This window comes from Vicia villosa, linkage group LG6, assembly GCF_029867415.1.
Source record: "Vicia villosa cultivar HV-30 ecotype Madison, WI linkage group LG6, Vvil1.0, whole genome shotgun sequence".
Classification (NCBI taxonomy): domain Eukaryota; kingdom Viridiplantae; phylum Streptophyta; class Magnoliopsida; order Fabales; family Fabaceae; genus Vicia; species Vicia villosa.
In genome coordinates this window covers 83,622,655-83,633,387 of record NC_081185.1, presented here as the reverse complement: position 1 = coordinate 83,633,387, position 10,733 = coordinate 83,622,655, and positions in this window count along the sequence as shown.

The following is a 10,733-nucleotide window of genomic DNA, read 5'->3' as shown; positions in this document are numbered from 1 at the left end:
TATTAAAATTAAAACAAATTGATTTTTGGGCTTTGATTTGGTCCATAGTTTTACTATAATTATTTTTTCTAACCTAATTCATGATATATAAATAAAACTAACAATTACAAATTTCTCAATTGACTCTCTCACAACTAAACCCTTATTTTTTTTAACACCTTCAACCTTATTCTTCATTCCTAATTCCTACCTACAAAACAATTCACCAAGTTTCTTCAATATCTTTTGTTCTTCTTTTGCTTAGTTCTTGGCCAATGATTTCGTATGAGGCCTCATCTTCTTCTTTTTTAAAGAAAAAATCTTTTTCTAAATCTTTTTATCAAAATTAAAAATAAACCTTTTGTTTTCAAAACCTTTTGGCCAATGATTATCATATGAGGCCCTTGATGTATGTTTTTATACTAACTTTAGTTTTTGGCTAATGATGATACTTGAGGCCACCTTTTATCAAAATTCTTATGTTTTTGACATCCTCTTTATGTTTCGAAACATTTTCTTTCAACTCTCTTTTTTTAAAAAACCTTTTTCAAATACTTTATCTAGAATTACAATTTTTTTGGCCAATGATGATACATGAGGCTTGTTTTTTTTTTAATCATTGTTTTGGTCATTGTTGCTACATTTTAGTTTAAATTTATGTTTTTACAATCATAATTATTTTTTTTTTACTTTTGAGAATTTTTGCCCTTTTAGCCATAATCTAACTTTCTGAACCTTTCTTTATTTTTTGGGAAAATTTAGATTATATGAGGTCAAACCTATTTTATAATATTTTTTATTTTATTATTGTAACTATTATCATTACTAACCCTTATTATTATTATTATTATTATTATTATTATTATTATTATTATTATTATTATTATTATTATTATTATTATTATTATCATTATTATTAACATTATTACTATCCTTGTTTGCAGGTACTTCCTTTGGCCATTAACCTTGTTTTGGCCAAACAATTTTGCTGGCCACTTTCTCACCATGTACTCTCAAGAGCGCACAACACCCAATCTGAGCTAAGTTTCTTTTTTTGTTTTTATTTTAATTGCATGAAATTTTTTATATGTATTCCTTTCTTTTTTTATTATTAGTATAATTTTTTTCTTTTATTTATTTTTATTTATTTAACCAAATTAGTTTTTATATATAATAATTTCATAGTTATTTATTTTAATCGAAAACTCGTTTTTTAATTTTATCAATAATTATTTTTAAAACAATAAAAAATTTTATTTTTGTATATATTTTTAATTAATTAATTAATTGAAAATTAATAATTAAAGTTTTTGTTAACCTTGATTCATTTATAAACCTTAAAATCTTCAGGCAGGTGTTCTCCACTAACGCATTGTTAGGCCTTATAAACCTTTTGGGTCACAATAAGTTTTCTTAAATAACCCTTTAGGGTTCGTAAACTTTTTAGGGTTTATAATCAATTAACGTTTAAATCAGTTAATGCACTAACATTTCTCTTCTTCATGTCAATTCTTTTCAGGGTTACCATCAAGGTTCGTCCGCCTACGCGCCACGCCAGATCAAAAGCTAAGTCCCTAATTTGATTATTATTTTAAATATTATTTTTGTCCTATAAAATAAATTATGATTTACTTTTAAATATCAATGAGTCAGCCATACACTCACTGCATCCTTTTTCTTTATGCCCATCTTTTAGGATTCATCACAATCTGGTCAGTGTCAATGCTTCATGCCTCAAGGCTAGCCTCTGCCCATCAACCTTCATCCATCAAAGATAAAAGTTTGTTAGACTGCCAAAGCTACGTTGGTAACCCTAAACTCTGTCTTTATTATTACTTATGTCAAACCCTATTAAGGGATCCGCTGGTTTCATTGTTCCCTTCCCCGTATTATTATGTAACTGTTCCCTGGTTGTATTGTTTGGCCTTGAAGGCACCTAAAACTGTTATATTATATTTACTGCGTGGTTAGTAATTTAGGGAGTGCAAACCATGAACTGAACATAGATCACCTAATTACAAGATAAATGTAATCGAAGTTAACCACGTGATTGCTGCACACACTCACCTTTAGGGTAACCTCTTCTGTTGCCTGTTGCCTTGCTGCCTCTAAGTGTACTAAATAGTCAAGTCCCTCGATTCCGAGGATACCTAAAGCAAAACAAATGTTGCCCTAAGTTCATTATCATCATCAAGTTTGTCCCTCGATGTTGCCTTATATGATGATTGTCCCAATTGCTAAGGTATCCTCGCATGATGCCTAAAAAGATTAATGACTATTATATCCTTCCCTTAGACTACCTGCCCTCTTTATGGCATGGGACAGTCTTATGGCGAACGATTACTCGATGACCCTTAAACATCCAATTGAAAGGCTTCCTGCCCTCTTATGGCATGGATAGATCCTTTCGCCTCGAAAAGCTAAAAGAACAAATTTTTAAACTTAGGGTAAGTTGCTAGTAATTGCTTGCTCCATTCAAATTCAAAATTCAAAATCAAACTATTTTCCCATTAATTTTCAAATACTTTTCAAAAAGACTACGCTTATTTACAAGCTAAAGTTCTTCTTCAAAGTTTACTTTTCACACCTCCTATTTCAAAATAATTTCAAACAAGGCTACGCTTATTTATAAGCTAAAGTCCTTAACGAAACCTTTTACTATTCGCACACCGCTTTTCAAACAAATCAAACAAACAAAGTGAGCTAAGCAATTAAGAGCCCATGGATAACCATGGATGCAAAGGGTGCCTTACACCTTCCCTTTGTATAACTTACCCCCGAACTCAAAATCTTTTTAAAAGGTCTTTTCCTGTTCTTTTAGCCTTTCCTAAAATTGGATAAAATAAAAGTCGGTGGCGACTCTTGCTTACCGCAACATTTTCATTATTAAAAAGTCAGTTCACCGTATTACAGAACTGGCGACTCTGCTGGGGATGCTTTCCAATAAAAGAGGGGTTACCTTAAAGTTTAGGATCACTTCAATAATTGTTTGTTTGTTTGTTTTATTTTTCAAGGTTGTTTTGGGTATCGAATGGAAGATGAATCCTACACCCGGATTCGAGTGCACCTTAAGATAGGAGCGGCATAGTCATGGAGACCCCCCTTGTGCATGCTTGGGGTTGGTCAAAATGAAGTTCGCACTTGAGTTAGGCCTCCACTGGTTATTGTGTACCTCTTTTGCATGAGAGAGGTTTATGCATGTATCTTTGGGTGCGTCGGAGCTCAAGGACCTTTAGTCACCTCTAACCCATCTTGGCCTTTAGGAACGTAGTGGGGGGACTACTCTTGATGCATGTTAAGGGCATAGTCGCTACCCGATACTACAACTCAGATAGGTTCTCTCTCAAAGTATCATTGCGTGGTATGCATGTACCATGTTCGAGGGTGCTTTAGAGGGGCTAACAATTCTGAGTAACTTGGTAGAACCCGTCGCTGATATCATCCTTATCCTTAGAAGTACCTTTGGGGAAGGGTAGTCACCTGGTCATACTTCATGCAAGCCTTTAAACTTAAGGACTCTTGTGTGACTTGCTTGTTATCTAACCTTTTTGTTTCATCGCAAGATTTGCTTGTAGGACATCTCGTCCTCATTATCTTATGCTCTAACCTTTATTTCCTTGCAGGGTCCTCCTGTAGGACATCTCGTCCTTATGACCTTATGCTTTACTTAATGCATTGCATCTGCATGGCATCATGACATCATAAGCATAACATGATTTAACTAATCCTTTCAAGGATCTTAGGGATTTAGGGCGCACAATTTCAGGTACCTCTATCAAAGGTTGATGTCCTAATCAAGGGGCAAGAGGATTTATTTTCCTCTAGCCACATACCTTCCAATTCAAAGACACAATACTTATCTAGGGGCAAAAGGATTTATTTTCCTCTGGCCATTTGTCATCCAAATCAAAAGACACCGTACCTGTCAAGGGGCAAAAGGATTTATTTTCCTTTGGCCGTATGTCCTCCGATTCAAAGACTCAGTACCTAGCCGGGGGCAAGAGGATTTATTTTCCTCCAGCCACATACCTTCCGATTCAAAGGTTTAGCACCTAACAAGGGGCAAGAGGATTTATTTTCCTCTAGCCATGCACTTTCAAATTCAGAAGTATCCCGAATCAGAGGCGATGACCCACTCGATATGGTGAGCTTGATTCTCAAAGAAAGACGTTCCAAGACAAGGTTCAGATTTCTTCAGACAAAGGCGCGACCAAATCATTTTCTAATGTTACTAACTAAATGCCTAAAGATCCTTGAAAATTATTACATTTGCATTTATAACATCACATAACAGGTTTCTCACAATAAGTATCTCAGCCTCCCTTGTTGTTTACTTCATCATAAATGGATTTCGAGCAATCAGTCAAACACCTCCAGGCTCGGAATATCCGATCCCAGACTTTGATTCTGAACTCACCTAAGGGGCAAGAAGAATCGAAGACACTCCTATTCTTGGGGTACAATTACAATGCGAGATGCGCTTATTATTCGAACAATCCTGGTTATGGTGTAAAGGATGGTAGACCGTTGAAGCATGCGATTAAAGATCTAATCATGACACTCAAACCAGAAAAGACCACGACAACAAAGTCACGACAACTGAGTCATGATAACGAAGTCACGACAACTGAGTCACGATAATGGAATCACGACAACTGAGTCACGATAATGGAATCACGACAACTGAGTCATGATAATGGAATCACGACAACTGAGTCACGATAATGGAATCACGACAACTGAGTCACGATAATGGAATCACGACAACTGAGTCACAACAATCAATTCACTCATATGATCCAGACGCTCAGGGCAATCGAGCCAACGAATTCTAACACCTACATTCCTGACTATAATCCCAATGCGAGGTGTGCGTACCATTCCAACATTCTTAGACATTACACAAACAATTGCTGGACATTAAAGAATAAGATTCAAGATCTGATCAATGACGGAGAAATCAAATCCAACCCTCCCAAAACCCCTATGGTGATCACCGCTCCTATGCCTAAGTCATGACAAGACTAATTGACGTCTAGACGGACAAACTTTTGGATCATTAGATCTACTTTCATTTGCAAGTTTCTTTTCTGTTTGTTTAAACATTTGACTCATGATAGACATTATCTGTTTTAATAATCATCATTAGTGCATTGCATATATTTGTCTTGAATAAATTATTTCGCTATCACTCATTTTAAAATATGTCTCTACTTTGCATATGTTTTGTGATACTCGACTCCTACTAAAGCTGTAAGCCTTTTAAGGGAGGATGACGAAAATGATACCGTAACCTCATACAATATGCTTTTGAACAGACTATGCTGACGATGTACAGGCATTGTTTCAATTCCTAAACAGTGGAGATATAAGGATGATAATCCCTCGTCAACCCCCTTTGAGCCTAAGGAGTAGAAGTTTTTCTTTCATTAAAACCCTTGATCATAACCTGGGGCAAGGTAGTTCTCAGTTAATTTGACGGTGCATTCTATTTTAAGAGAATCATTCAGTACACCTTTCAACAAAGGTTTCAATCATAAACGGTCAACCATACACATCAAAGAAGTGTTGGAGATGTCGATCAAAAGACAATGATGGTTCATCAATCATTAAGCAACGCAGTCAATATCTTTCAAAAGGAAAAAATGAACGAAAAAACATATATACAAAGAAAAGCCTGCTAAGTCAAAAATCAAAAAGGTGACTTAGGCAAAAATCAAGGCATCCCGCTGACTGTAAGCTCAAAATAGACAGTTCAGGCAAAAGTTAGGGATATCAAAAAGATGAAGGAAAAAAAAGAGAGAAGTCAATAAATTTCTGAACAACACAATGTTGTGACTACTAAAAGAAGGAAGTGACTGCCGTCTCAAAAGTTCTCTTTGCTCGTGAACCATCGTCATTACCAAAGGTGTAAATCCAAAAGTCTCTTGGAATCTGAATGCATAAGACGAATCAACTGAGCTTAGGACTGAAGAACATCACGAAGAAGGGAATGGGTATAATTAAATTTTGAGCCATTATCCCTTGTTTCTTAAACCGTGAACCAAGCCACGTTACAACCCTTAAAAGTCCTAACTGAAGCATGGTTAGTTCGAAAGCATACTGTCACAAAAAAGGTATCCTGACTCCTTAAGGTTTACCACAAATGCTGAGTTGACACTTCGTTTTTTACAAACATCACGTTTTTATAAACATCATGCTTTTACATATCCAGTTTTAATGTTTTTCAACAAACTCAAGACAGACATATGCATTGCATCTCATGAATTCATTATTAAGCATATTCTGCTATATAATTTCAAATGTTAGCATCAGAAAGAACTTGCACAGGGTACAACTAATGACTGAAAGTTATCCCGACAGACAATATTACTCCAAGAAGCAATGTCTCTTACGTATACAAGGGGCATGATACGTTTTTTCCAATCAATCTGGGGCAATCAAGTCAAGATTCCAAGAATATCTCAAAAGCCAAACAATCAAAGGCATACACCTCAAGTGGGTTTCAAGCTATGTTCTTGATCAAACTGAGGCAATCAAGTCAAGATTCTGAGAATCTCTCAGGATGCCAAAATAATCAGGGGCATCATCCTGAGTTTACGATTACTAAAGGCATGTCGCCCATTGCGCACATCTCATAAAGTCCTCGTGAGGCGAATCTTTCCAAAGCTCTTACTAGCGGGGGCAAACCTATGCAAGTCCAGTTTGACATCTTGATCAACATTCAGTGACATGTCCTAAATCCAGGAATAGCAGGTACTATAATGCTAGGGGCAACTTTCACCCATGTCTCCCCACAAAGCCGGGTTCACAAGATCATATCCCCACAGAGTAATCATTAAGAAGATATCTTCAAACGCTCCCGATAAAGACATGGCTGCCCAACAGAGTTTACATCTTCAACACTGTCGCTCTCCTCCAACATGATTTATCAATATCTTTATCACCAATCAGGGAACATCAAGTCACTGATCATCTCCAATCATAAATTCCCAGCTGAGCATCTTCAAGACAAGATCAGACAGTACAATTACAAGGACATAAAAATCTACTTTCTTAATCAAAGACAACATAAATCATATTCACATATCATATGTCATAAACATATTCATACACTGCATACATTACCTCATACATAACATGCAAAAGCTCTCATTTATTTTGAGGGATTCATTACATAACTCATGCATCATGACATTGCATAAAGATTAACCTTACCTTTTTCAGAATACAGGTACCGACAAATGAACGAAATCTCCAACTTTCAAAGTCTAATTCAGCTACTACGAACAGTACTGACACGACAAAAGATCTAATTCGGTTACTACGAACGGTACTGACACGGTCAACGCTCAGAGATCTAATTCTATCATCACGAACGGTGTAGACACGATCAATGACCAACTAAGTCTAATTCAGTTACTACGAACGGTGCTGACACGACAAGAGAATCTAATTCTACCATCACGAACGATGTAGACGCGATTATCTCCTCAAGATCTAATTCCATCATCACAAACGGTGTGGACACGATCAACTGCTTCTAAGATCTAATTCGGTTACTACGAACGGTACTGACACGATCAACTCTCAGAGATCTAATTCTATCATCACGAACGGTGTAGACACGATCACTGACTTTCCCAGTCTAATTCAGCTACTACGAACGGTACTGACACGACAAAATATCTAATTCGGTTACTACGAACAGTACCGACACGATCAACCTTTAAAGAGATCTAATTCCATCATCACGAACGATGTGGACACGATCAAATATTTCCTAAGTCTAATTCAGTTACTACGAACGGTGCTGACACGATCAAACTCTCAAAGATCTAATTCATCTACTACGAACGGTAATGACACGATCAAAACACAAACAACACTTCTCAAACACTTCAAACACCTGGATGGCATCTTCAAGCCCATCTCCGACAAAAGTCCCTACTTCAGCTAGGGCAAATTTCTTGGTATTCTAGTGTTCAATCATCTTCCACCTTCAGATACCGACTGGCACACAAACCACTCTATATCTTCAGGTTTAAGAAGATTGAACAGGGGCAGCTGTCATACCCCAAAATTTGCCCACAATATTCAAATATTCAAATTATTTTAAAATTGGATTTTTTTTATAAAATTTTGAGGTCATTCACATTGACGTCTTGAATTTTATAAATATTCAATTTAAAGTCTATTTTAAAATATAATAATTTACTCTTAAATTATTTATATTTTAATAAATAGCAAAATGCTTTCTCATGCTTCATACACTTCCAATTGACTTTTATTTCAAACAAATAATATAACATAGTTGGTAAGGATGTAAGGCTTGCAAGTACAAAGTCTCGGGTTCAAATCCCACTTCTAACACTTTTTTTTCTTTTTTTTCTAACTATAGTTTTAATTTTATTTTTATTAAAAAAATCACAAAAAATCATTTTTTTTATCATTTTATTTTTAATTTTCGCACTATTTAAATATGCATTTTTTAAAATAGTCAAATTTTCACTTTTATGTATTTTCTAGTCAAAAATCATCAAAAATCATAAAATATTCAAAAAAATCCAAAAAAAAAGTTTTTAATCTTATTTGTCCTATTTTTAGCACTTTTTATAACTTAGAGAACAAGTCAATCTTATTAAATTAGTTTGATTTAATTTTTTATTAAAATTAAAACAAATTGATTTTTGGGCTTTGATTTGGTCCATAGTTTTACTATAATTATTTTTTCTAACCTAATTCATGATATATAAATAAAACTAACAATTACAAATTTCTCAATTGACTCTCTCACAACTAAACCCTTATTTTTTTTAACACCTTCAACCTTATTCTTCATTCCTAATTCCTACCTACAAAACAATTCACCAAGTTTCTTCAATATCTTTTGTTCTTCTTTTGCTTAGTTCTTGGCCAATGATTTCGTATGAGGCCTCATCTTCTTCTTTTTTAAAGAAAAAATCTTTTTCTAAATCTTTTTATCAAAATTAAAAATAAACCTTTTGTTTTCAAAACCTTTTGGCCAATGATTATCATATGAGGCCCTTGATGTATGTTTTTATACTAACTTTAGTTTTTGGCTAATGATGATACTTGAGGCCACCTTTTATCAAAATTCTTATGTTTTTGACATCCTCTTTATGTTTCGAAACATTTTCTTTCAACTCTCTTTTTTTAAAAAACCTTTTTCAAATACTTTATCTAGAATTACAATTTTTTTGGCCAATGATGATACATGAGGCTTGTTTTTTTTTTAATCATTGTTTTGGTCATTGTTGCTACATTTTAGTTTAAATTTATGTTTTTACAATCATAATTATTTTTTTTTTACTTTTGAGAATTTTTGCCCTTTTAGCCATAATCTAACTTTCTGAACCTTTCTTTATTTTTTTGGGAAAATTTAGATTATATGAGGTCAAACCTATTTTATAATATTTTTTATTTTATTATTGTAACTATTATCATTACTAACCCTTATTATTATTATTATTATTATTATTATTATTATTATTATTATTATTATTATTATTATTATTATTATCATTATTATTAACATTATTACTATCCTTGTTTGCAGGTACTTCCTTTGGCCATTAACCTTGTTTTGGCCAAACAATTTTGCTGGCCACTTTCTCACCATGTACTCTCAAGAGCGCACAACACCCAATCTGAGCTAAGTTTCTTTTTTTGTTTTTATTTTAATTGCATGAAATTTTTTATATATATTCCTTTCTTTTTTTATTATTAGTATAATTTTTTTCTTTTATTTATTTTTATTTATTTAACCAAATTAGTTTTTATATATAATAATTTCATAGTTATTTATTTTAATCGAAAACTCGTTTTTTAATTTTATCAATAATTATTTTTAAAACAATAAAAAATTTTATTTTTGTATATATTTTTAATTAATTAATTAATTGAAAATTAATAATTAAAGTTTTTGTTAACCTTGATTCATTTATAAACCTTAAAATCTTCAGGCAGGTGTTCTCCACTAACGCATTGTTAGGCCTTATAAACCTTTTGGGTCACAATAAGTTTTCTTAAATAACCCTTTAGGGTTCGTAAACTTTTTAGGGTTTATAATCAATTAACGTTTAAATCAGTTAATGCACTAACATTTCTCTTCTTCATGTCAATTCTTTTCAGGGTTACCATCAAGGTTCGTCCGCCTACGCGCCACGCCAGATCAAAAGCTAAGTCCCTAATTTGATTATTATTTTAAATATTATTTTTGTCCTATAAAATAAATTATGATTTACTTTTAAATATCAATGAGTCAGCCATACACTCACTGCATCCTTTTTCTTTATGCCCATCTTTTAGGATTCATCACAATCTGGTCAGTGTCAATGCTTCATGCCTCAAGGCTAGCCTCTGCCCATCAACCTTCATCCATCAAAGATAAAAGTTTGTCAGACTGCCAAAGCTACGTTGGTAACCCTAAACTCTGTCTTTATTATTACTTATGTCAAACCCTATTAAGGGATCCGCTGGTTTCATTGTTCCCTTCCCCGTATTATTATGTAACTGTTCCCTGGTTGTATTGTTTGGCCTTGAAGGCACCTAAAACTGTTATATTATATTTACTGCGTGGTTAGTAATTTAGGGAGTGCAAACCATGAACTGAACATAGATCACCTAATTACAAGATAAATGTAATCGAAGTTAACCACGTGATTGCTGCACACACTCACCTTTAGGGTAACCTCTTCTGTTGCCTGTTGCCTTGCTGCCTCTAAGTGTAC